Source organism: Vombatus ursinus, unplaced genomic scaffold (assembly GCF_900497805.2).
Source record: "Vombatus ursinus unplaced genomic scaffold, bare-nosed wombat genome assembly UNPS02014817.1, whole genome shotgun sequence".
NCBI lineage: Eukaryota > Metazoa > Chordata > Mammalia > Diprotodontia > Vombatidae > Vombatus > Vombatus ursinus.
This window is the reverse complement of record NW_020954595.1, coordinates 1,412,392-1,439,351: the sequence shown is the minus strand read 5'-3', so window position 1 is coordinate 1,439,351 and position 26,960 is coordinate 1,412,392. Positions and strand designations below refer to the sequence as shown.

Genomic DNA, 26,960 nt, shown 5'->3' with positions numbered 1-26,960 from the left:
AGATAAGATCAAAGATCTAGTTCAATTCCATTACCCTCCCTCCCTTTTTTTTATAGATGAGGAAACTGAGGCCTAAGCTTAAATTAATCAGGGTCATATAGGTGGCAAAGGCAGAATTAGAACCCAGGCCCCCTGATTCCAAACTCACCACATGGATACAGTAACCCAGCATTTATCACACTCCCCAGATATAAGAGAGAGGACGATGTGAACTACAGATTACTGAAGTGGAAGGAATGAATTGTAGGCCAGATCCCTTCCCTATTATGACTCCATGAGTTTTCTACAGCCCCCTCTGCCAGGGCAACATTCTTGGCAGCCCAGTGTGCTGACTAGAACTCACACCGTAGCCTTCTGAGTGGGGTTTAGGGGAGGAGGGAGGAGGATGCTTCTCCCCTGGGAGAGTAGGCAAAAATCAAGGTCACAGCCAACGCCTGTGCGCCCCCTCAGAGCTCCCCCACCTGAAGGTCTAGCGTGACGGCTTCTTGGCCAACGAGTGGCTAACAGCACACCTCCCTGGGGCCGAGGGAGACAATGGTACGGCTTTGGCGGTAAGACCGGAGAATCCGGCCAGGTGTGCCATCACTGCCCACAAGGTCGGGGCAGGCATTCTGTCATGCTTGGCCTGCTCTGGTTTGCTTCCTCACCCCTCCCTCCCAACGGAGGAGGGGGCACAAGCCTGCAGAGCCTGTCACTGCAGAGCCCTGCTCCTGTGAACAGCAAAGTGAGGAGCCCCGTCACCCAACGGTCACTCCGTGGTCTAATTGTCATTTAATGGAAGTTCCTGTGTCTGTAGACCACTCCCAGCCCGGCCTCCACAGCAGGCCTCTCTGGTGCCAGACACAAAGAACAGACAATGTAGAGCCACAGAACTGGCATTCCGCTTGCTGGCCCTCCCTCATCTCTGGGACGATGCCTTAGGGAGTGGAGAGGGCCTCCTGAGTTCTTTCTATGCTGGCGTCCCTAAAAATCACCAGGGCCAGAGAATGCCAGAATTCTGGAATTAGGGGATACCTCAGTGGGCGTCTAGTCCAAAATGTGCCTGAAAATGGATCCCCTGTATAGGAAGGGGTCATCCAGGCTTTGCTTTCAGGCCTCCAGTGAGCCCTGGAAGCAGCCCCTTCCCCTCTAATTCTCAAAAAGTCTTTTCTTTAACCAAACCTATATTTGCAACAATCTCCTCATTGGTTTCCCTGCCCCGGGCCTCTGCCTTTTCCAGTCTATCCTCCACAGAGTTGCCAAAGAAATATTCCCAGTGTACAGTTTCTACATTACTCCCCTGCTCACGGACCTTCACAGGCTCCCTACTGCCTCTAAAATAAAATAAAATTCATCCGTTTGGCCTCTGCTATAGCCTGGCTTCAACCTATCTCTCTAGGCTGGTTTACCTCCCCCCAATACAAGCCACAGTTCAGCCAAAGCGGGGCCTCTCCCAAGAAGACACTTCATCTCCTGCTTCTCCTCAGGCTATCCCTCTTCATCTCCACCTTTTGGAGTTCATTGCTTTCTGTTGGGGCTCAGCTCGGACGCCACCTCCACCATGAAGCCGTTCGTGATCTCCCCACTGTGCCTCCCCCATCCCCCTCAGAGCTTGTTGGTGTTTGGTGTCCATTGGTATCCATTACCCTGTAAGGATTTTGGGGTTGTTTATCTGTCCACAGTTCCCATTCTCTCCACCTGACCCCCTTACGGAACGCAAGCTCTTTGAGGCCAAGGGCAGTTTCACTTTCGTCTTTGTATCGCCAGTCCCTGAATAAATGCTTGTTGACCTGAATCAAAGGCAGAGGGCCAAGGCTTCCAAGAATCCACCAGAGCAAAAGCTACCTGCTGCCCTGCTGCAGGGATTGATCAATCCGTCCATCATCCCTGCAGAAAAGGCGGTCAAGTAGCAAGCTCTTCTCAAACAGTTAATGGGTGCCAAGGACCGTGCCAGGGAGGGAAGGGGCACAAATCCAAAAATGAAACACCCCCTTTCCAAGGGGCTTCCTTCCATTCTAATGGAGGCAACAGCAAGGACATATGTAAGAAGGTGCCGAAGAAAAACAAAGAAACTAAATACAGATAAATATGATCGATCAGTCTGGAAACATGTATCAAGTGTCTTTACGTGCCAGGCACAGGACTAGCACTGAGGATACAAAAAGAGGCCCAAAGACAGTCCCTGCCTTCAAGGAGCTTACAATCTAATGGGGGGAACCTGCAAACAAATAGGAAATAGGAAATAATTAACAGAGGGAAGGCCCTGGAGTTAAGAGGGCCTGGGGAAGGCTTCAGGTGGAAGGTGATATCTTAACTGGGGCTTAAAAGAGGCCAAGAAGGCCAGAAATCCAGGGAAGAGGGAGAGTGCTCCAGGCATGGGGGGAATCAGAGAAAATGCCCAAACTGAGAGATGGCGGGTCTAGTTTATGGACAGTCAGGAGGCCAGGGTCACTGGATGGAAAAGTAAGCTTCTGGGAGTTAAGAGGTGAGAGGCCTGGGGGCGAGGTTGTGAAGGGCTTTGAAGGCCAACCAGAGCATTTTGTATCTAACCCTTTACGATCACTTACAAGCAGCTAAAGATGAGGCAGGTGGGGAGGGAGGGCAGCTATGGAACAGAAAGTCGTCATGTAGAAGTCATTTGAGCTCCATCCACCTGATGAGGCAGAGGAGAGGAGAGAGCCCACACCAGGCATGGGGGTCATCAGCATAAAGGCAGCGATGGGAAGAGTGTGGAGTGTCTGAGGACAAAGAGAAGCCCACTGTGGCCCCATCCCCGGGTTTGAGAACATGGCAGTGGGGAGGGGAGATGGCCTGGGACCAGACTGCGAAGGGTTAAAAACAGTAACTAGAGGAATTTCATTTTATCCCAGACAGAAGAGGGAGCCAGTGAAGTTGATTGAGCAGGGGAACCATGAGGTCAGTTCTGCATCAGGTGAAAGGTGATAAGGGCGGAGACAAGGCCAGGGGTGATGGCTATTATAAAGGGAACACTGGCAAGATCTGGACTGGATCCTTGGGGTGGAGAATTAGCGTCGTTCCAGGATGGTACTATCCCCACTTAACAGATGAGGAAACTAAGTCTTGGAGAGAGAGGTCAAGCAACTACTCTGAGGTCACACAGACTGATAGTGTCAGAGGTGAGATCAGAACTCAGGTCTCCGAGTTCCTAGGCCAGTGTTATTTCCACTCTGTGAGACCCTGCAGTGAGTTCAGGTGCATTGGCCCAGAGAGACGGGCAAGAGTTGGGGTGGGGGGGTGGGGGAGGAACTGATCCATCAAAGGGATGTCCTTGCTCCCAGGGATACTCGCCCACAAAAGGCAGAAGGCCTTAAACTGCAGTTAGCACCAATTGTGTCTAAGAGAAAAACCACCTAGGTCCTAAGGCCAGAAGTTCAGCAAGGACTCAGCAGGGGCGCCTAGGCCAGAGGACCTCTTTTCCAGAAGCTGCAGAAGAAATTCTGGCTCAGCTAATGGGGTCAGAAGCAGCTGCAGGGTCAGCCACCCCTGGCCTGGCCTGAGATGACCTCAGTCTGGTGAAATGAGCACGGAAAAAAATCGCTCATCTCAACTGACCTAACCACAATGAAATTTGAGCTAAACTACCCAAGAGGCTGGGCAGAGAAAGATATCTCTGGCTTTCATCTTCCACTCAATAGAAAACCTCTATTCCATAAATTAAAAATAAAATTTTATAAAATTAAAATAAAGTCAATAAAAGGTACCATAAAGAAGAACTCAGCCAGGTGGGCTCCGGGCAGGAGACCAGCTACAGAAGCTCCAGAGGCACCGCCCTGACCATCCTGGAGGGCAGGAAGCCTTCCTCATTTTGGTCTCCCCCTCCCCACCCCAATGCCCAACAGAATGCCTTGCACTTAATGAATACTGGTTAGATCGAGTTTTGTTTAGGGGAGCTAGGCGGCACAGTGGAGAGTGCTGGACGGGAAGCCCTGATTTCAAATGTTGCCTCAGTCAATGACTAGCTGCATGACCCTGGGCAAGTCACTGGAGCGCCTTTCTGTGCCTCTGTTTCCTCATCTGTAAAACGGGGGAATAACACAAGCAGCTGTCCCACAGGGTCACAGAATCAAATGAGATAATATCCATAATCTATATTATCGAATGAGCGAATATGTGTAACACACAGCAAAAGAGGTAACACGTGATACATATGATCAGATGAGATGATATATGTAAACCTTAGGGTGCTGTATAAATACTGGCTATTATTACTATTAATTATTATTATTACTATTCTCCCCATCATTATAATGGCCAACTTCACTGGAAGAGGTGACCTCTGGCCGTAGTCCCCCTCAAAGGGACTCCGGTAATATCAGCTGTTACATGTAGAGGTTGTTCAGAAGTCAGACCGCTGGCATCCTCTGACTGTGTTATACACATGGATACATAACACAGGTTTTCACAGGCAAATCCGGAAACAGGGCCCTTCCAGACGTGCCAAGGCAAATTCCAATGGGCCCCAAGAATATCCCGTGGACTGGGATGCCAAGAACTGCCCACCCAGGTCTGAAGGGCTGCCCCTCTTTCACACACTCCCCAGGAGCACCGGCTCAGGAGCCCGAGAGCTCTCCCCAGTGCCCTGGGGCTAAGCTCAGGCCAGTGCTTCCAAGTCACCAGAGCTGTGTGTCTCAGGGCCTGCCTGGGGCCATCCAGAGATCATCCTTCAACTTGTTTTTCACAGCCTGCCCACAGCGAGTGGGCACCGTGGGCTCTGTCCGGGCACATCCAGGAAAGATTCCGCCTCCTTTCTGGATGCGGCCACAGCCCAGAAAGCAGCTAATAACTGCCACTGCCTAATTGGCACCTGCCGGGAGCCACACCCCTGCCGGAAAGGGCACGGCTGGCAGCCTGGGCACAGCGTGCCAGCTCAGCAGTTAGGAGCCCCCAGGGACAGGAGGGCGGAAGGCCCCAGCGAGCTCCTCACACCTCGAAGTGCCAGTTACTAACGCCGCCAACCTGCTGAGCGCAGGCTTCTGCCCTCTGTGTAGCAGAGGTCACCAGACGCGGGTCCCTGCTTGCAGCACCTCGGAGTGCAACGAGAAGGAGCTGGTACAGGCTGCCAAAGCGTCCACCCTCCCGTGCCTGGGTTAAACCCCATGGATTCTTCTCAGACCCCAGCCTCCTCGATCTCCCTCTGAGTTCTGACCCTGGGGGATCTCTCCTTCCCCCCCCCCCCACCCCGGTTTCTGGGTTCAAGGCCGGGCTCTCCCCGAAGCTCTCAGTCCGATCTCAGTGCCCTTTGCTTGACAGTCATCTGTGGCTGCCCACTGACCCTGGGCCCTCCTCTCTCTCCTTTCTTTATCTCACTCACTGCAGCGGGTTCAATGACCCCCCATTCAGACACTCCAATGCCTCCTGGACACCTCCCACAAGGCAGCCTGTTGGCACCCCGCCACGTCTGAAACGCCGTCTTCTCCCCTAAGCCTCCCCCAAGCCTCTCTCTTTCTGTCCAGGATGCACAGTCCTTCCAGGCACCAGCATCATAACCATTTCCCCTCTTTCACCCCCTCAAGTGTCACGATTCCACAGCATGGCTCACAGATCTCTGCCCCCCCCCTTCAGCTCCATTCTGAGTTTGGCTCCCCCCATTAGAACGTAAGCTCCTGGAGGGTAGAAACCGCTTAGCGCCATTGTATATGGCACACTGCAAGCGCTTAATAAATGCTTGCGCTTTGCAAACAGCTCTCTCCACACACGGCCACTCACTCACCAATATTATGAGACTCTTCTTAGGTCTCCCCGCTTCCACTGTACTCTCCTTGAGGGCTGGGACTCCTCTCCCCGTCTCCCCTCCCCATTCTTTGCATCTTCAGCGCTTAGTCCAGAGCCTGGCACACAATAGGCACTCAATAAATGCTTTTTGACCAACTGACTGACTGATTGAACATCTCCAATCCACCCTCCACACAGCTGTCAAAATAGCCCTCCTAATGCACAGATCTGAATGCCATTAAAAACGAGCACTTCTAGGGACAGCTAGGTAGTGCAGTGGATAGAGCACCAGCCCTGGAGTCAGGAAAACCTGAGTTCAAATCCAGCCTCAGACACATAATACTTCCTAGCTGTGTGACTCTGCGCAAGTCACTTAACCCCAACTGCCTCACTAAAAAATTTTTTGAAATTAAAGCAAAACAAAAAAAAAAACCCAAGCACTTCTAAAGTGCCTACTGTGAGCCAGGGAGGAGGGAAGGAAGGAAGGAGAGAGGAAGGAAGGAAGAAAGAAGGGAGGAAGGAGAGAGAGAGTGAACAAGCATTAAGTGCTTACACTGTGCTAAGCACTGTAGCCACAAAGACAAACGGAAGTAGACCTTGCCTTCAAAGAGCTGATGGTTGGGGGAGAGGGAGGAGCAATTTTTAGTTCCCTCCTGCTCTAAATCCTTCCATGGCTCCCTATTATCTCTCAGAGCAAACACAGCCCCCTGACTTCACAGGCTTCCCCTTCACCACTCTACATTCCAGCCATACTAGATTACTGGCCAGCTATTCCCCAAACACCGTCTTTGGCCATTTCCACTTCATCTTCATTCTGCGTTTTAGAATCCCTTCCTTCCTTCCTGATCCATCCTAGGGTGCCATCTTTTCCTTCTAGACCTCTCTGATTCCAAGGCCCTGGGAGCATAAAGACAAAAACAAAAACAGTGCCTGCCCTCAAGGAGTTTCCATTCTCCCAGGGTCCTCTCCCCCTCCTCAAATTCTCCGGGAGAACTCAGTCCACACCCACCCTTCACCACCATCTGAGTAAATATGTTCACACAAGTACATGTCAGAGTCCCCCCAAAAGACACAGGAACTCCTGGAGAACAAGGATCCTATTTTTGCTTTGCACACAGTAGGCACTTAATAAATGTTTAGCAAACCTCATTGTGTGAGCAGCTTGGGGTAATGACTACAGTTCTGGACTGGAAGTCAGAAAGACTTGGCTTCATATCCCATCTCAGACACTTCCTAGCTGTGTGACCAATCCTGAGCAAGTGACTTTACCTCTGTCTGCCTCAGTTTCCTCATCTGTAAAAGGAGGGGGTTGAACTAGGCTCTCCCTTCCTCCCTCCCTCAGTGGTCAGAACCCCCAGCCCTGGGGTTCTATGATCCTAAATGTCTAAAACCAATTTTTTTATTTTACTTTTTGGTGAAGAAATCGGGGTTAAGTGACTTGCCCAGAGTCACACAGCTAGTGAGTGTTATGTGTCTGAGGCTGCATTTGAACTCAGGTCCTCCTGACTCCAAAGCCAGAGCTCTATCCACTGTGTCACCTAGCTGCCCCTAAAACCAATTCTTTACCTGAAGATTTTGTGTGTCCAGACAATCATTGTGTTCCGTGACCAGCCCACCCATACTTGAGTGTAAAGTACATCAAAAGACCCCTTTTCCAGGGCAGCTAGGTGGCTCAGTGGATAGAGCTTTGGCTTTGGAGTCAGGAGGACCTGAGTTCAAATTCGGTCTCAGACACATGACACTTACTAGCTGTGTGACCCTGGGCAAGTCACTTAACCCTGATTACCTCACCAAAAAGCAAAAAAAAAAAAAAAAGACCCCTTTTCCCACCATGCCATCCAAATGTAATGTCATGAGAACTAATTGCTTAAAATGCAGCCACCCCCTTTGCTTTCCAGATTTCTTGTCTATGCCCCCCCCCAAATACTTGATGAGCCATCTGCACTGGCCTGTTATTTGCTGTTCCTCACACACACCAGTCCCATCTCCCATCTCCAGGCCTTTGCACTGGCTGTCCCCCTGCCAGGAATGCCCTCCCTCCTCACCACCACCTCTGAGAAGCCTTCACTCCCTTCCATGATCCCCTTCTGCAGGAGGCCTTTCTGATCTCCCCAACTGCTAGCGCCTTCTCTCCTTTGTATCTCCAGTGCCTGGCACATAGTAAGCTCTTAATAAATGCTGGCCAACTGACTATATAACTTATATGTACCTAGTGATTTGCCTGTTATCTACCCCATTAGAATATGAGCACCAGAAGGCAAGAACTGTTTTTTTTTTTCATTTCTACTTATCACCAGTGCTTAGCACAATGCCTGGAAAACAGGTGGTGCTTAATAAATGTTCACTGGCTGATGACTGAAAAACAAAATACATTTTGGAAAGGAGAATCATGGAACAAAAAGAATCTGGGGGGGAAGGGTGGACACAAAAACCCGGGCAGTTTTGCTGTGATTAAATGTAATATCCTCCCTTCCCCCTTCCCCCACCTTTATTTAAACAAACGGTACATGACAGCCGTTCACAGTTTCATGGACAATTCTCTTTTGTTCTTCTTCGGGTGTCTGGCTGTTGATTGAGATTGTAATTTTAAAAGAGCTTAAGAAAAGGCCACAAGACCCAGAGCTGGCTGCTCCAGGCAAGGTCAGGCTCCGAACATCAACATGTTTGTCGGGAGCTGTTTCAAGTGTATTTGTTCTCATCAGCAGTTCCTAAAAATGTCCTCGTCTCAGGACTGAACTTTCTAAATGAGTAGTGAATGTGAAACAAAGGGACCCACTTCCCTACGAAGCATTGCCATCACAGACCTGGCTGCAGAGGCAGGGTGAGCCGATGGTTAGGACGCAGCCACAGCTCACACTGATTTCAAACTCCCTTAAGGAAACAAGGCTGTGTTTAAAGCCAAGGTCAGAGGGAGGAGGGCTCAGGATCTCACAGCATCCTACACAAAGCTGCTTCATGCGTGGAAGGCTCAGTCTAACCATCCCACAGCATTCAGATGGTGGGTTTAACTCAACCAATATTTGGTGAGCATCTGATACACGAGGCATGATGCACAGCTCTTTCAGGGACTCAAAGGTGAATAGGATTGTGGGATCAGAAATTCGGAGATGGACCATTCCACCAAACCCCAACATTTTACAGGTGGGGAAACTGAGGCCTAGACAAATGAAGAGACTCGTCTGAGGATATACAGTTTATAGCTAACATTGATATAGTGCATACACTATGCTAAGTGCATTATAATCATTATTATCATCATGTGATCTTCGCAACAATCCTGTGAGGCAGGTGCAATTATTACCCCATTTGACAGATGAGGAAACTGAGGCAAACAGAGGTTAAAATGACTTGCCCAACGTCACACAACTAGAAAGTATTCGAGGTTGGATTTGAACTCCAGGCTACTGATCTACCTAGCTAGCCAGGGCTTGAACCCATGTCTGATTCCAAATCTAGCCCTCTTTCTCTAATACCACATCTGGGTATGTGCTATATAGCCTAGGAGTGGGCAGGGGTTATTTCATTTTTGTCTAGCTAAATGCCCTGCATGTAGGAAGCACTTTTAGGACGTCTGTTTATTTGAATTTAATATGCATCCCAGACAATGAGGATGTTCCCTCAAAGAGAAACAACATAAAATGAAACTGGCCAGCTGCTGAAATAACAGCTTCTCTTCTGGAAAAACAAAAAACAAAAAAACTCCAAAACCAAGCCAGTGTGTTAAATGGTTGTTCAACAAGCCTGGGGAGACTCGCAGGACGCCTTGGCGGAAGCCGTGACATCTTGGACTATATCATAACTCAAGGCCCCGACCACCTTTGGGGTGACTACTCAGCTCTGAGCAGCCGTCTGAGGAGGCTGGACACTCTGGGAGCCCAGGATCTCTGAAACCCTCAGCTGCAATGTGACAAACTGGAAATTAAACTCTAATCTCCATTGCACTCCATGAGGCCAAGAGAATGTCACCACAGGAGGGCAGAGGCCACCGGAGAACACAATCAGTCAGTGTTTACTCTGCACCATCCAACGGGGAGAGACTCTCATCTGGTGGGCAGAAAGTGCTTCAGTCCTGCGCAATTAAAGCATAGGCCTCCCATTTCTCGGTGTAGAACAGGCACCGCAGATTCAGAGGGGGAACGGACCCCGGTCCAACCTCCTTATTTTACAATAAAGGAAACTGAGGCCTAGAAGTGACTCACCCAAAGACATATGGGCAGCAAGTGTCCAGGATGGATGAGAAAATGGAAGTAATTTGTCTACAGCATGAAACACTTGAAAGGGAGTCGGGAAAAGAGGCTGGTGAGCAAAGCAGCAGTCGATGACAGGGTCTTCAGCGGCAGGATAGGGCATCTATACTTTAATCAGCAAGGAATGGGAGCCATTAAAGGTTTTAGAGCCAAGAAATGACCTGATCAGAGCGTAACGTTTTATGATATCACAGTTGGGTTCTTGTCGTGCCCTCTCTGGTCCAACTGACCTGGTATTTGAGTAGATACAGGATGTCCCAGAACGCCTGGAACAGCTGCATCACCAAGACTTTGGGGACACCCTGAGTCTGTCTGTCTCGTTACTGGATACAAATTCCTGGAGAACAGGGCAGTGTGTGTCTCCGGCATCTCTGTGGCACTCTGCAAGGCCTAACAGAGCATACATTGTAGGCTCTCAATCAATGTTCCTTGCATTAAAGTCATACGGATTTTATAGGGCAGCTGGGTGGTGCAGTGCCTAGAGCTCTGGGCCTCGAATCAGGAAGACTACTCTTCGTGAGTTCAAATCCGGCTTCAGACACTTAGTAGTTATGTAACCCTGGAAAAGTCACCTAATCCTGCTTGCCTCAGTTTCCTCATCCGTAAAATGAACTGGAGAAGGAAATGACAAAGCACTCCACATCTTTGCCAAGAAAACCCCAAATGGGAAAATGAAGAAGCAAACAGAACTGAAACAATTGAAAAACAACGTAAGAAAAAACAAAACAACAACAAAAGCAACATAAGGTTCTTAGAAAACTCCCTGCCTTTTTTCAATGTTTATCAGTTATATTGATTTTTTTCTCTTTTTCTCTTTTTCTTTTTTAAAAAATTCTTTGTTGTAAGGGAGGGCTCTCTGAGAGGGGGAAGGGAGAGAGATTACACAGAGAAATCTAGATGAAGTAAAAGCCAAAGATAATGATAAAAAAATTGTTTTTTAAAAGAAAACTTCCTGACCTAGCCTCCCCTTTCCCTTACCAGAGTTGACCCTTTTTGCCCTCTCCCCCCCAATTCCCTCTGGACTCAACAGGCTCCCAGTTCCTAGGTTCCCTCTCCAGGCCCTTAATCTGTCCCTGTGCTCTCCCAGGGGCAAGGCTGTGCCTCATTGGACCTGAGCCCCAAAACAAACCATCTCCAGTGCCAGCCCCGCCCTGAGTGGGCCCCACCTGTCCAGTGGGTTGGTCTCTTGGGAGGCCTGGTTAGGATCAGAAAAGCAGTCAGAGTTTACGGTTCACAGAGGGCAGCTACCTACACACTAACTTTGGTCACCTGCTGGAAAGCCAGAAAAACCAGAGGCAAATATGGGTCATCTTTAGGGTGTTCTAGTTTGGCTCTTCTGGATTTTTCCCACTGTAGTCGCCAGGCTGAAGCTGTAACTCAAAAAACCACACAGAGTCTTGAACTACTCTTACCTTATTAAAAGAAGGCAACCGCAATGAAAGATTTTTCTCTAGATTATGTCTCAAGTCCCAGTAATGGGTCTGCGTTGGGTGCTCGTGGTTTTCTAGCCTGAAAAAAATGTCCCCTTGAACAGCACATAGAGAAAGCTCTCCCATAAGGAGCTGTGGAAATGAAAGGAGCCCCCACTAAGAAACCAATTCAGAATCCCCACGGATGGACTATGGCAGCAAGAAGTCCCTACCCACTCCATGGAACAGTCAATGCATTAAGAAGTGCATGCAGAGTGGGACTCCTTAAGACCCCATAAATTACTGACACAGCCCGTCAACTAAACTGGCTAAGTTGGAGGTTTTTAATGTCTTCTGTGTCACAGGCCTCTCTGGGCAATCTGGAAGTGCCTTTGAGTCATTTCAGAATGAGTTTAAATATATATATATATACACACATATATATATAATACATCTATATGTAATATATATAATATGTTCAGAATAATGTGTTTAAATACATGTAATATGCAGGATTATAGGGGAAACCAATTATATTAAAATATAATTATCAAAACAGTTTAAAAAAAGATAACAGACCCCACATTAAGAACCCCTACCTGCTCTATGCATAGGGAGATTGCTACCTGCATAAAAGCTCAATAACTCACTGGACCGAGCATTAGTTACCCAAAGGGCTGACGTCTCCACAGGGAAAGCGAGGCAGCCTCTATGGACCTACATTGGTGTAATGATGACTCCAGTTGCCGCAGCTCAGCCCCAGGGACCTAGAAACCACTTTAAAATAAAGGCACCCATTCGGAAATGTTTGCCTAGGGCTCAAAATGTCTAATGACATCACAACTGAGGCCGGGGCATCATCAATAACCCCGTTGTGTCTTTTCTCTGAACAGCCACAAACCGGGCACTCAAACTCAGCAGAAACAAGGGATCCTCACAGAATACCCATTCCCGGGCCTCTCGGGGATGCAAACGGTCAACAATAACACCAAGGCAGCTGTGACTAAAAAGCAAAGATGCAGAAACCTAGAGACAACAACAATGCTTTTTATTTAAGGAAAAAGTTCTAAAAAATGCACGAGTGGTTTTATATATCTATACAGTTACACATATACGCAAGTACTTATATATATGTATGTGTATGTGCACACACATACACTACATAGCTGTATCTAGACAGGTAGATGGACGGATGGATGGATAAGGGCCAAGCACGGCCATTTTTGTCTTTGTCTGGCACCAACAAAATATGCAGCAAGAGGATGGCCTCTTCAGTCATCCGGGCCTACCACCTAATTTTACAGATGAGGAAACTGAGGCCCAAAGAGGTTAAATGACTTTTTCAGGGTCACACAGCTAGCAGAAATGTCTGTGGCAGGATTTGAACTCGGGTCTTCCTGACTCCAAGGCCAGTCTCTCTTCAGTGCACCACCCAGCTGTGCATGACATTGGGTTATTGGAGAAGAGGTCCTTTTTCTCAAAAAGGTGGGGAACAGCCTGAGTACCCTTTTCTACATGGACAGCAAATTTCCCAATCAGCAACTACCTACTATGTGTAGGTCTTTGTCTGATTGGAAAAAGGCAACAAAATTATTAACATATTAAAACCTTTGTTTCCATAATGCAATTTTTAAAATTGTCTTGTATATATGTGTGTGTGTATGTATATACATATATATGTATATGTATATATGACAAAGTAAATCTGACAGGTCATGAAATCTCAAAATAACTCAGAAGGCCCACTCTAGAAGGGACATCCCTGTAAAAGAAAAGATCCCGTTTCATTCTGAAAATCCAGGGTAGGAGTAGAGGAAGTAGGGAGGGGAATAACACTATTACCACCACCACCACCACCACCACTACTACCACTACTACTACCACCACCATTACTACTACACGTGATAAAGGCTAAACAAGGAGGCGGAGGAATGCAAGTGGAGAGAAGGTAGTAAATGAGACCAGTTCTGCAGAGGTGATAACAGATCAGAGTCGGGGAACAGAGAGAAAGGGGAGCGTCCAAGGGGGGTGTGCAGCTTGGTAACAGAGCAGGACAGAGTCAGTGTGTGTCAGAGACAGGCCTCGAACCCAAGTCCTCTTGATCATGGGCCGGTTCTCTATCCACCATGCCAGACTGCCTCTCAATGTGCTCAATCCTGGTCAAAAGGCCTCAGACATTCCTGGCGTGTTCAGCAAGCAAGGACAATGCCTATGGATCAGGCAGGCTCGTTCCAACTTAGAACACAGGCAGCAGGAATGATTAGGAAACGAATGATAGTGCTGATGATAGTGCCGGTCGATGGGGGCCGGCAAGGACCACTCCCTGCCTCTCCCCTCCCTGAGGTAACTCAGGGTCAAACTGGGCAGGCCCCTGCCTCCAAGACCCACTTCCTTATTCTGGAATTCTCACTCTGGGGTTTTTTCCTAACTTTCCACATGACAAAAATACCCCGGGGAAAGAGAAGGAAAACAAAAACCACACTCAAAAACCCATGAGGAGCCCTCAGAAAAACCAATAATGGTGATAAGACCACGTCACCCATGTGGGTCTCTTTGCCTCCCAGACAAACACCAGGAGAGTAGATCTTGGGGCCGAAGGGCTCCAGGACCCCCCCTCCACAGACCACAGGACCCCAGCTCTAAGGCTGGGAGGGGCCTCAGATACCGTCTTGTGGGTCAACCCCCTCATTTTACAGATGGGGAAACTGAGGCAGGCAGCAGTTAAGTGACTTGCTCAGGGTCACCCGGGACAGATTTGAACTTTGGTTTTCCTGACTCCAGGCCTGGAGCTCTATCCAATGTGCCACCTAGCCAGATGAGAAAAAAGCTCTAACTGAAATTTTGTCTTTCCTTTCAATTTTGAATTTCTAAAAAACATATATTATTCTGAGAAGGTTAAGAAGGTGAAGGGAAGCCACTGAGAGGTTAATTCACTTTCCTCAACTATAAAATGGGGACCTTAAATAGCTGCTGTGGGGATATTTATAAATTGTTCAGCATAGCACCCGGCACACAGTAGGTGCTTAATAAATGCTTGTTGTCTTCCTTCTTTGACAAGGGTCACACCACAGCTCCATCAAGTACTTATTTAGCACCTACTGTGTACCAGGCTGTGTGCTAGGCACTGGAGATACAAATGCAGGCAATGGATGAATTCCTTCCTCACAAGTTCACATCCTCACTCGGGAGACAAGAACATGTAAAAGAATACACTACCCAAGTATAAAGCTGATAAGCAGATACACACACAGATGTCAAATACAGGGTGTTCCAAAAGTCTTAGTGTGGTTTTAAGCTTTAAAAGCTTAATGTTAAATGGGCTAGCACTAAGATTTTTGGGACACCCTGGACAAGGTTCTATGGGTCAGACAGGACGAGCCATAGGGAGAATGGATCTGTTTGTGTCAGAGCCCAGGTCTTCCGGCTCACTAACCACTACACCATACTCCTCTTTCCGCCTTGTATTTGGAAAGGAGGGGAAGGTATTTTATGAGAATGTTACAGGGAGCTGGAGGGGGGAACACGGGGTATTTTCTGGCCACCCCCTCCCCCACCAGGGCTGCTCACTTTTACAAATGTGAGATACAGTGGGAAGCAGAAGGATCTGTTCAAGGTCAGTGAGCCCTGATGGGAGGAACCTACCTCCCCCCACGCCATGGGGACTCCTTCAGCAAAAGATGTTGGGATGAAAGCATTCCATGATTCTAGGAGACATTTGGGAAAACAGCAACAGTATAAAAAAAGTATCATTAAACCTCCTTTCTTTGTTTTTTCAAAGAAAGTTGAAGATGCCGAGTCTAACAATAACTAAGTGGTGCTTTAAATAAAATGTTGGGCCTGGAGTCAGGAAGAACCAAGTTCAACTCCGGCTTCAGTCATTTACTAGCTATGTGACCCTGGGCAAGTCACTTAACCCTGTTTGCCTCAGTTTTCTCATCTGTAAAATAGGGAAAATAATAACACTGCCTCCCAGGGCTCCTGTGAGGATATATTTGCAGTGCCTCACAAACCTTAGAGAAGTGTTCTATAAATACTAGCTACAAAGAAATCACTTTTCATTTTTTTTAAACAAATACAAAATTTCTGCCTCTGACCAAATACTGCCCTTTGAGCGGGTATCTGCCCTGGGAAAGCTCCACACGTATTCCAAGGCCGCTCACGCTCAGAACAAAAACTAATGGCTTTTGGTTCAATCCAGCAGGGATTTACTATTGTGCTAGGCGCTGGGGACAAAAAGGCCAACTGAAATAAGTCCTGCCCTCTAGGACAGGGGTGGGGAAACTGCGGCCTCCAGGTCCTCAAGTGCGGCCCTCTGACTGAATCCAAACTTCACAGAACAGATCTCCTTAATTTATTCTGCAAAGTTTGGATTCACAGGGCAGCTAGGTGGGATAGTAGCTAGAGCACCGGCCCTGAAGTCAGGAGGACCTGAGTTCAAATGCGGCCTCAGACCAAACACTTGACACTTACTAGCTGTGTGACCCTGGGCAAGTCACTTAACCCCAACTGCCTAAAAAAACAAAACAAAACAAAAAAAAGTTTGGATTCTGTCAAAAGGCTGCATTTGAGGTCCAAGAGGGCTACATGTGGCCTGGAGGCCACAGGTTCCCCACCTCTGCTCTAGGACCTTACAATCTACCAGGAAATCACACACACACACACACACACACACACACACACACACACATGCATACACATATCCACACTCACACATACAGACACACACATATATACACACATATACACACATACATATATACACACAAACACATACATACAGAGTCACAGCTACAGAAAGAAATCTGCCTCATGCCTTGGGTCATATGTGACCTGAGCCTGACAATGTCTGTTATCCTCAAAACACAATTCAGACTAACTTTTCATGATTTCCCAAAATGAGCCCACCCTTAGTGAAGCCTGGCTACCACTGGGCTCATTCACAGAGCCCCTCCAGAGGCTCTGAGAAGCTGCTTCGTGCAGAGGCGAGGCCTCAGCAAACCTGGGAGGTTTGCAGAACAGAAATCAGCTGGATCACTTGAGTCAACTTTGTTTACATTCAAGATAAATAAAGGAGTATCCCCCAAGAGATGAGGTCTGGAGTTGGGAAGAGCCCTGGGGATCGTTTGGCCCACAGCCGTCTCACTTGACAGGGCAGGCACCTGAGGTCTCATACGGGGAAGGTAGGGAGGCAGGTCTTGAACCCAGACCCTCTGCCTCCAGCTTCAATGCCCCCGTCTCTCACTACACTCTGGAGGAATACCAAACTCAGACAGGCTGTCATGACCCATCTTAGCCCAGGGAACAGACAATACAACACCACCACCCCACCTTGGTAGACAGAAAAGGTGATACGTTCCTATCAGTAGAGAATGCGGGCTGTTGGCATCCTAAGTGGGCCTGACCAAGTACCCCACTGCCCTGCCTGATTCTCCGTGAATAATTCACATGGCTAGTTGGCACACGAGGGCGCTGCTGTCAGAGCCAGATGTGAAGATGGGTCAAGGACTTTATTCAGTGAAGCTGCTGGAAAAGGCTGGGAGGGTGGGCCCCAGACCTTCCCTTTTCACTGTGGAAACTTGTTGAAAAATCCTTCCCTTCTTAGTCTTTCATTTTCTTTAAAAAAAAAAAAAAATCTTAATGAAGCTTCCAGCTCCGTGACTTTCCAGTCTGTTAGTAGAGAGGGTGGGGGGTGGGGAGGGGAAGCTTTGATGGCAAAATATGTGATTACCCCTTGTTCTGAAATTATCCATGCCGAGGCTGGACTCAGGGATGAGTGATGACAATTTGAGTCTCAAAATCCCAGGTACTTCCACACACATAAGCCAACAAAGGGGGACCCTAAGGTTAAGTCAGAGAGATTCTCGCAGGATCGAGGAGCAGATAAATAATTTCCAACTTCCTGTATTCATTCCATCCTCTCCATTGCTACAAACACTACCCCACGCAGGCTCACAGCGCCTCTCATCTGGACCGGCACTCCTAAAATTGGTCTCCCTGTCTCCCACTACTGATGCTGGCTGGAGCACTTTCTGTATTGTATAATAGCACCTCACAAATTGCATCTCCTTTGATCCTCCCAGGTAGATGCTTTCATTACCCTCATTTTACAATGAGGAAACTGCGGCAAATGGAGGTAAAGTGACTTTCTCAGGGTCACACAGCTTGTGTCTGAGGTTGGATTTGAACGCATATCATCCTGATTCCAGGTCCAGTGCTCTATCCACCGCGCTACCTAGCTGCCTGTAGTAGTAGAAGTAGTAGTAGTAGTAGTAGTAGTAGTAGTGGTGGTGGTGATGGTGGTGATGGTGGTAGTAGTAGTAGTAACAGTAACAGTAATACAATAATACATTAATTTTAAAATAATTATAGAATACTAATAATTTTACTATCTGTATTATACATATAGGTTTAGAAGAGCACAAAGTGGCCTCAGACATTTCGAGGAAGATATGCTTGGAGGCACCAGGGAAGATTTCATGAAGATCAGATTTGAACTGAGCCTTGAAAGGTAGGATTAATAGGTGGACCTAAGGAGAAGGAGGGGCATTCCAGATAGAGGGCACAGCATAAGCAAAGATGAGGAAGTAAGAAAATGCAAAGAAGGAGTCGGGTGACTGTACACTTGGCCTATAATAACAATGATCCCCCAATGGGCCTGAAAAGGCACGGGACTCTCACTGCCTTTCTGAATCTCTTAAGTGTTCCCTACTTTATTCAAAAGAAATGTTCCTGAAAAGTCACACGCAACTCAATTCTTCATGAATCAGTCATTCCAAGTGTACTCGGGGAATTCGTTATTTAAAGGAATCATCCCTGCCTCCTTTTGCAGAATGAAAAATTCTTTCTGGGCTACCCAAATCCTCCTCCTCCTCATATCCATCCTGCAAGTGTGCTCTGAAATCCACAGAGAACGCCAGCGAGTTCCCAGCTCAGAACACAGAGCCTCAACTGAGCTTGGACATCAGGGTGAACAATCCTTCCTTCATTCAGATCTCTCCCTTTAAAGAGCAGGTCTGCCCTGGGAAAGGTGAGCCCAACCCTGCAGGCTAGAGGATCCCACCGCTGCCACCAAGCTGCTCCTGTCAGTACAGGAGGTGCCACAGGTGACCCTGGATCCAGACAGCCCAGGTGGGCGGTGGGAGGGCACTGAGAAATTCCACCTCTGCCAATTGTCCGAGACACCTCCCCAGACACCAACACCCGCCTACGGGGATGTCAGTGAGGCTCTGGCCGTTCAGGGGCTCCAGAGCAAGCAGCAATTCAGTTTCATCCTGAAAGGTGCTTAAGAGGACAATGGTGCCCAAATGCACTCCTGTATCAGACCGCCCAGTAATGTGGCTGCATGCCCAAATTAAAGCATCTTCATGCCTATGTCTCTTTGAGAGAGGGCGTCTCTAACAATGCCTCTGCTACCTTCCTCACTGGTCTACTGTAAGGCTCAAATGAGATCATGCAAACCATAGGGCACCATGTAAATAAATGCCAGTTATTATTACCGCTAACTCTACCACCGCTTCCTGGCTTCCTTCCAGACTCAGCTCGAATCTCACCTTCTGTGTGATGCCTTTCACATTACCCCCAACGTTGATGTCTTCCTTCTCAGGTTGTCTTCCATTATTCTATATCTTGTGTACGTAGCTGTTTGCATGGTGTCCCCCACCCCCCTTTAGAATGTGAGCCCCTGGAGGGCAGGGAGCATGATTTTGCCCTGCATCCCAAAGCACTTAGCACAGGGCCTGGCATGAAACAGGTGACCGAGCCAAACTCACACAGGGTGAACTTGAATCCAGCTTCTCTGGCTCCAAAACCAGTTAAACTAGTTGGCCTCTATTAATGAATAAATGAAAAATTACACGATTTATTTGGGGGAGGGAATTTCCCAGCAACCTCATCTTCATCAAAGGCATCCTGGAGGGGCCATTGTGAATCCAGAGTGACCGAGGACTGAGGTTATGAGGACCATTACCCAATACTATAAAACGTACTCGAGACAGACTTCTGCAAAGACATCATTTGTACCTCCACACCTTCTTGTACACACAGTCTTGTAAAAGGTTTTGCAGATGCATCCATGAACCAGACACAAGGTATGGGGGAGTTTTACTTCAGTGGCAGAAATCACAAATTTTACCCTTTTCTACAAAGACCATTATCAGGATATAAATTAAATAACTTCAGCTAATCTTCTCGCTCTCTCTCTCTTTCTCTCTGTGTGTGTGTATGTATGTATATAATATATGTATATTTTAAAATATATATGTATATATATACACACACACACACACACACACAAATATTCGTACATACACATACACACACATACATTTCCCTGAGTATAATACAATCAGGACAAAGATGAGCCCAGGGAAAGTCTTCTCTAGTTTTAGAAAGCAAGGGTTGAGGACACCCCTACTTTAGAGCACATTAAGTTCACATTCATTTTGCAAAAATGGAAAACCCAAGGGAAGGTGATTTTAACATGTCACATAGTCTTTCCTATTATTTAAAAAGTTAAATGAGTTTACCTATAAATAAGTTGGGTTCCTTTCAACTCACCCACCATCCCCTACCTTCAACCACATCACCTTCTCCATATCTTACCCAGTGCTGATTCCCTCTTTAATTTTGAAATGATGCATCATCTAAGATATTAGGCTACCAGGTAAAGGAACTGTCTAATGCTTTTAGATGTTAATAAAGCTACCACACAAGGACCATTTCACAAGTAAGAAATGATCAGTTTTTGTGGGCAGCTAGGTGGCACAGTGGATAGAGTGCCAAGACCTAGGTTCAGGAAGACCTTGGTTCAAATCCTGCCTCAGACACTTACTAGCTATATGACCCTGGGCAAACCACTTACCCCTGTTTGCCTCAGTTTCTTCATCTGTAAAATGAGCTGGAGAAGGAAATGGCAAACCACTCCAGTTTCTTTGCCAAGAAAATCCCAAATGGGGTCACAAAGAGTCAGACATGACCAAACACCAATATGTGTTAGGCACAGTGCTAGGCACAGGGAATACAAAATACATCTCTGTTCCAACAACTTTTGTAAAACAAATTAATATAAAATGTAATTGTAGTTGGACCATATCTCAGAATTACGTGCCTGGAAAAGATGTTCTATAAACTAGTTCACTAATTAGCTGTGAGATGGTACTCTGGCTAGGTGACCTCTCTGGGCCTCAATTTCTTAAACTGTAAAATGAGGTTTAGACACCATGACCCCTGACATTTTGTACCTGGTCTAAATTCATGCAGTACAATGATAACCCATGTGTTTACCACCATTTGGGAATGAGGTCTATTTAGCTGAAATATGCCCCTTTTAAGGCTCAAATCTTTTTGTTTGTCTAACTTCAACTCTTCCGATAGGAGAACCTGAGTTCAAATCCAGTTTTGCCATTTATTAGCTGTGTAGACTTGAGAAAGTCACTACACCCCTCTGAGCCTCCAATATAACATGATGAGACTGGACCAGAATCAGGGGTTAAGTGGAAGTCTGTGAATTTGGTGATTTATTTTTGTTTTTTTTTTAATATAGACAGACACACAGCTAATTCTCTCAATACAGCTGGGTGTGCTTGTCAGAGAAAGAATTTTATTTTATAAAGTTAAAAACATTCATCTGAGAAAGGCTCCAAAGCACTTTACAGTCAGTCATTGATCCTCCAACAACCCTGTGAGGTAGGGACTGTTATTCTCCCCCATTTTACAAATGAGGAAACTGAGGCAAAAGGTTAGTGTCTTGTCCATGATCACTCAGCTATGGGAGGCAGAATTCAAACTCAGGTCTTCCCAGCTCCACATCCCAGCTCTCTAACCACGTCTCCAACTACCATGACGGAAATAAGATCTGAAGACCCTGGACGGGGTGATTTGAGGTCCACCTTAGCTCTCCAATTTTGATTCCATGAACTGGATTCAGAGAAACATACTTTAGATAGAAGATCATCTGGCACAACCTCTCACCCAACATTCATACATTTCACAAGTCTCAGTTAAGCAAGTAAGTGCCTAATGTGCGCAGAGGGCTAGGCAGTCAACAAGCATTTATGGAATGCCCAGGGTTTGCAAAGCCGTCCCTGTTCTCCAGAGCTCTCGTGGGTAGGGGGGAGAACACATACAAACAACTCCTTCGGTCCTGGATGCATGTGAGAAGGACCAAGAGAGCAGAGAGAGGCAAGGGTCCAGCAGCCGCGGGCCGGGCCCCCGCCCCAAGGAGCGGAGGCTGCCTTCTCCTAGGGACGCCCCCATAGGTGGGCGCAGGCGGGCGGAGCTGTCCGAGCAAACCCGAAGTCCTTGGGCCCGCGGGGGCGCAGGAGGGGGCGTCCGATGGCTGACAGGTGGCCAGTGCAGCCCCCCCCCCCCGCCCCCGCCATGGGGAATCCCGGGAGCCTGAGCAAGGTGACGGGGGAGGAGCCCCCGCCTCCCCTGCAGGGCCCAGCTGACCCAGCTCCAGGCTGGGACCCGCGGGCTCCAAACGCTGGGGGATCGCAACTTGGGAAGTTCCGGAGCCACGCCGGGAGGGCTGGCCCTCCGACCTCCTCCCGCCCCCGCCGCAGTGCGGGCGGGGGTCCCGGGGGGCTCGCCCCCCGGACACTGACCGAGCCTCCAGGAGCCGGGGGGCTCGCTCCCCGGGGCAGGAGGGAGGCGGGGAGGGGGGCGAGCCCCCCGGGGCGGGAGGGAGGCGGGGAGGGGGGCGAGCCCCCCGGGGCAGGGGGGAGGCGGGGGGGGGGGTGAGCCCCCCGGGGAAGGAGGGAGGCGGGGAGGGGGGCGAGCCCCCCGGGGAGGGAGGGAGGCGGGGAGGGGGGCGGCTTTCGCAGCTGTCCACCGGCCCCCCGGGACGGGGGAGGCCTCCGGTGAAGGGGTGTCTTGCCCCCGCCCCCCCACGCGCACCCGCCTCCCCTCGAGGCCGGCACACACAAAGCCGGGGAGGGGGGGATCCCCCTACATGGGCTCCCCTACGAGCCCTCTGCCCCCCAAGACCCCCCTGGCGCGCACATCCGGGGGGTGGGGGGGGAAGACGAGAGCGGAGAGGGGCCCCTCCCCCACGCACTTACCTCGCGGGCCTGGGGCTCCCGGGCCGGGACTCGGGCAGGGCGGCTGGGAGCGGGAGGGGCGGGGCCTGGGCGGTGCTCGCAGGGGGAGGGGCAGGCTCGCCCCTCCCGCTCCCCGTACCCCCGAGGCGCGGGGGCGGGGCCGGAGGGGAAGCCCCCACCCACTCTCTCCCCAAAGGCTACCCCTCGTTCCTATCCCGCAACCCGAGCGGCCCAAACCTGGGGAAAGTTTACTCGGGGCTAGGCCTGGCTTGGCCTTGACCTCGACCTTGACCCCGACACCCCCCCCCACCTCCACCCGGCAGCTCCCTCTCGGAGTTCTCGCCTGCCGCCCCCCGAGTCCTACCTCCGTTACGTTCCTCTCCCTGGTGCAGACGCCACTCTCTCCTGTCAGCGGATGGCCCTTTCCTCTTCCTCCTTCCTTCTTCCTTCTTCCTCCTTCCTCTCGGGCCAGAGGGGGTTGGGTTGGGACCTGGGGGATGTCCTGCCGCTGCCTGGGGTCCTCCTCTGTAACCTGAGGGTGAGGGACCAGAACGGGGTCTCCAGGTGCCCTCCCTCCCTTGGATGCCCAAGCTCACTAGCTCCCTTTACAAATAATCTCCTTTGATCTCACAACCACCTTGGACCGTAGGGGCTGTTAATACACCAATCTGACAGATACAGAAACCGAGGCAGACAGACGGGGCTACATGACTTCCCCAGGTCACTCAGCTCCTAAGGGTCTGAGGCAGGATTTGAACCCGGGTCTCCCTGAACCCACAGTCCAGCCCTGTACCCTGCTCCCTCTACGGAACTGCCCCTCAGAGAATCTCAGATGATCTCTAAGTCCCCTTCCTTTTGCCTTTCTTCACAGACCAGTGCCCAGCACATAGTGCTTAATAGGTCATTACTGTCCCACTAAAAGAAGCACCAAATCTGTCATCAAAGGACCAGGGTTCAAATCCTACTGCTATCACTTAGTACCTGTGTGACCCTGGGCAAGTCACTTATAACCTCCCTAGACCTCAGGCCCCTTGCACCGCTAAATCTATGACTGATTCAGTCCCAAATAGAAATCGTTATCATTCTTCCAAATCCACCCATCCTCCTGACTTCCCCGAGTCTTTCCTGAGTCTTCGTAGACACCAGTCACTCTTCCCTCCTTAAAACCTCCCAGGCTTGGTATTTAAAGCCCTTCATAGTCTAGAATGAGCACACAGTAATTTCCCTAATCAGCCTATCCTCATTCTATTTCCTGCCTCCACACCTTTGCAAAGGCTGTCCCCTAGCCTAGAATGTCCTTTGCCTCCTCTACCTCTTAGAATCCCTTTTTCCCATTAAGAGATAGCAAAAAAATGCCACATCCTATAGAAAGCCTTTCCTGATATCCCCCTTGTTAGTACTCTGTCCCCCTCAATTATTTTTATATAAACTTACCTGTATGAACTGTATTCACTCCCACCACACTCCCCCATCCAATAAGAATGCAAGATCCTGGTGGGTAGATTTCCATCTCTGTATCCCTAGTGCCTAGTACAGTGCCTGGCACAAAGCAAATGTTTAATCATAATTATTAATAATTAAGCTAAATGTTTCTTGATCTGAAACGGGCACTCAGAATGGCATTTATCAGGATACTTTAAGGGAAATCTGAAATGTTAGCTGCCATAAGCTTTGATCAGTCTCTGGACAAGTCACAGTAACAGTATCCAGAAGAAAAATAAAAATGAATCAAATGTGACATACAATGAAGAATCTTGGCCAAAAGAAACATCTAGGCTGGATAGGTAAATGGAGGTCACTAGAGAACGTGGCACCTGCTCCTTGCATACTCCAGGCCTCGTGCAAAGCCTCAGGAAGCTGGGTGCAGGGTATCCTGGCTTTGCCTGCTTGATCCTGAGAGAAGACTGGGACTGTGGGGAGTGGAGGATTTTTGAGTGGGGAGGGGTTGTTCTGGGTGCCTAACTGAGCTAGCATGAACAGCCATTTGAAAATATCTCATTCCCTAAAGTCAGGAGTAAGAAATCCCAAACCACTTGGTCCCCCTTGTGAAAGGCACCAGACTTGGCAAGAATCCAGAGGACTGGACAGAAAAGATGAGCCCTGGGCAATGATTCAGGTGGGGATAAACCACATTCGGGTCCGAGTACACTTAATATGACCCGTAACGCCATTTGGCAGCGCTGCACTATCCAATTTACAGAAACCCTCTCCTGGACCTCATCTTCCCTCCCTTCCCAGAGATCACCTAGTCACCTTCTGGGTGGTCCGCCTCCTAGCCCTGAGCCCACTCCCTCAAGTCAAAGACCGTCTGGTGTCTTGATCAAGCCATCTTGCAGCCAGCAAGGTCCTGTCCAGCCAGCTGTCCTGTCTCCTTTTTCACTGCATCTGATGGATCTCCAAGACCCCAAAGCCAGTAGCCTTATGACTGGCTAGGCTTCTGGTAACAAAAAGCTTACCCTTCCCTAAGGCAGCTTCTCAAGTTTGATTTTTACAAGAGCCAATTGCAAGGCCAATCGGTAAACATTAGCATTTCTCATTTTAAAAATAAAGATTGCCTTCATTCAGGAAAAAAAAAAACACTTTATTTTACTGACCATGGACAAATACAAGGCATATAGACAAAAGTAAGAGAGAAAATATCTCCTTCAAAGTGCAAATAATCAAAAAACGAAAAGGTAGTTATAAATTATTGCCGTGTGACCAAATCCTTCTGTTATTTGCTTTTGTTGTTTGGTTGTTAGAAAGCCAGGTACCTCAATTGTCCAGTGAGCCCCACCTTCCTTGAGGCCCTGTAACGGTCACTCCATATTGATGATGAATGAGGGCGCTGCTAGAGTAGCCTTCTCACTCCAGACCTGCACAGTCCACATGACTCCCCGAAAGCAGAATAGTTCTAATTTGTCTTAGTCCCAGGGCCTTGCCCATAGTAGGCACTTTATAGATGGGAGGAGGGTCAGGAGAGTTCCCTGATCAATTTCATGAGCTTCCTGGGAGAGAAGCTTGGTTTGGGACTCTGCCTACACATTCCTCCATGTGCATGGTATGGACAGACATGCCCATATCTCTTGGAGACCCATTCATAATATGAGTGATTGAGTCTCAGTGAAGAGGGACACATTTTTTTGGCTCAGACTGTTGTGGTTTGGGGCCATCCCTTTAAGATGGACTGAACAAAAGCTGTCTTACTACAGATTTAGTCCTTTTCCATTTTTCTGAGCCCAGGCCATTTTCCCAGAGACCTGAGTTGAGGGTGGACATTGGGTGGGGACAGCTCCGCCTTGGTGCAGCTCCCCAAGGTTTATCCTTCCGTTGAGCTCCTCAGCCCAAGATCTTAGAGGATCATCGATTTAGAGCTGGGGAAGACCTTACCCAGCAACCATCCAGTCAAATCAATCAGCTGACAAACTTAAAAAAAATGTTTAATGGCTATTGTGGAAATATGTTTTGTACAACTTCACACATATATTAAATTTGTTTATTCTCAATGGGTTTGTGCCTTCTCAATGGTGGAGGAGGGGACAGAGGGAGGGAGAGAATTTGGAACTGAAAATTTTTTAAAAACATTTATTGATATATTTTGTTTTTGTATCACCTAAATTTCTCCATGTATCCCTCCCTTCCTTCCCAGAGAGCCATCCCATATAACGGAATATTTTTTTAATTAAAAGAGGAAAGAAAAGAAACATCAGAAAACCAATCTATATATTCCTCCACCCCAATCTAAAAATACATGCAGCATTCCGCACCTGTTGACTTCTGAAGTCTGCAAAGGAATAGGAAGAGAGTTCTACTCCCATTTCTTTGGAGCCATCAAAAAGCATTTCATAAGCACTCATTAGGTGCCAGGCACTGAATAAATCAATCCTTAATCTCAAGGACCTTACATTCTAATGAGTCAAACTCGTATACACAGAATAAGTATAAAGAAAACGCACTGTTGAGTCGTTTAGTCATGTCCGACTGATCCCAAGGACCACAGCATGCCAGGCCCTTCTCTCATCTACCATCTGCCACAGTCTGTCCAAGCTCATGTACCTGGTTTCCTGGACACTCTCGGTCCATCTCATCCTCTGCCGTCCCCTTCTCCTTTTGCCTTCAAACCTTCCCAACCTCAGGGTCTTTCCTAATGAGTCCCACCTCCTCATTATGTGGCCAGAGGATTTCAGCTTCAGCTTCAGTATCTGACCTTTCAGTGAATCTAAGCCTCAATCAATTTCTTCAAGTATTGACCGATTTGATCTCCTTGCTGTCCAAGGGACCCAAAGTCTTCTCCAGCACAATTTGAAAGCATCGATCCTGTGGTAAAGAAAATAAATGTAAATAATTCCGAGGGATTTGGGGAGGGAGGGTGGACATTGATAATTGGAGGGGGCGGCGATCAGGAAAGGCTTCGTGGAGAAATGAGGCTTGAGCTGTATCTTGAAGGTTGAGAGGCATTTTATGAGGCAGAGGTAAGAAGGGAGTACATTCCCAGCATAGAGGAAGGCATGGAGACAGAAGGACTGCCATGTCTGAGAACAACAGAGGTCCGTTTGACTGGGATTGGGGGGAAG

At 48.4% G+C, this 26,960-nt stretch overlaps 1 protein-coding gene across 1 annotated transcript in view; it reads right to left on the bottom strand.

The window, feature by feature from the left end:
• The window catches only part of ARHGEF3 (Rho guanine nucleotide exchange factor 3), a 301,199-nt gene extending 278,411 nt beyond the window's left edge, over positions 1–22,788 (bottom strand). Inside the window, exon 1 of the mRNA XM_027835846.1 lies at positions 22,772–22,788. The gene's annotated coding sequence lies outside the window, so the exon portion shown is untranslated. The remainder of the gene's footprint in view (positions 1–22,771) is intronic.
• Positions 22,789–26,960: the final 4,172 nt, after the last annotated feature.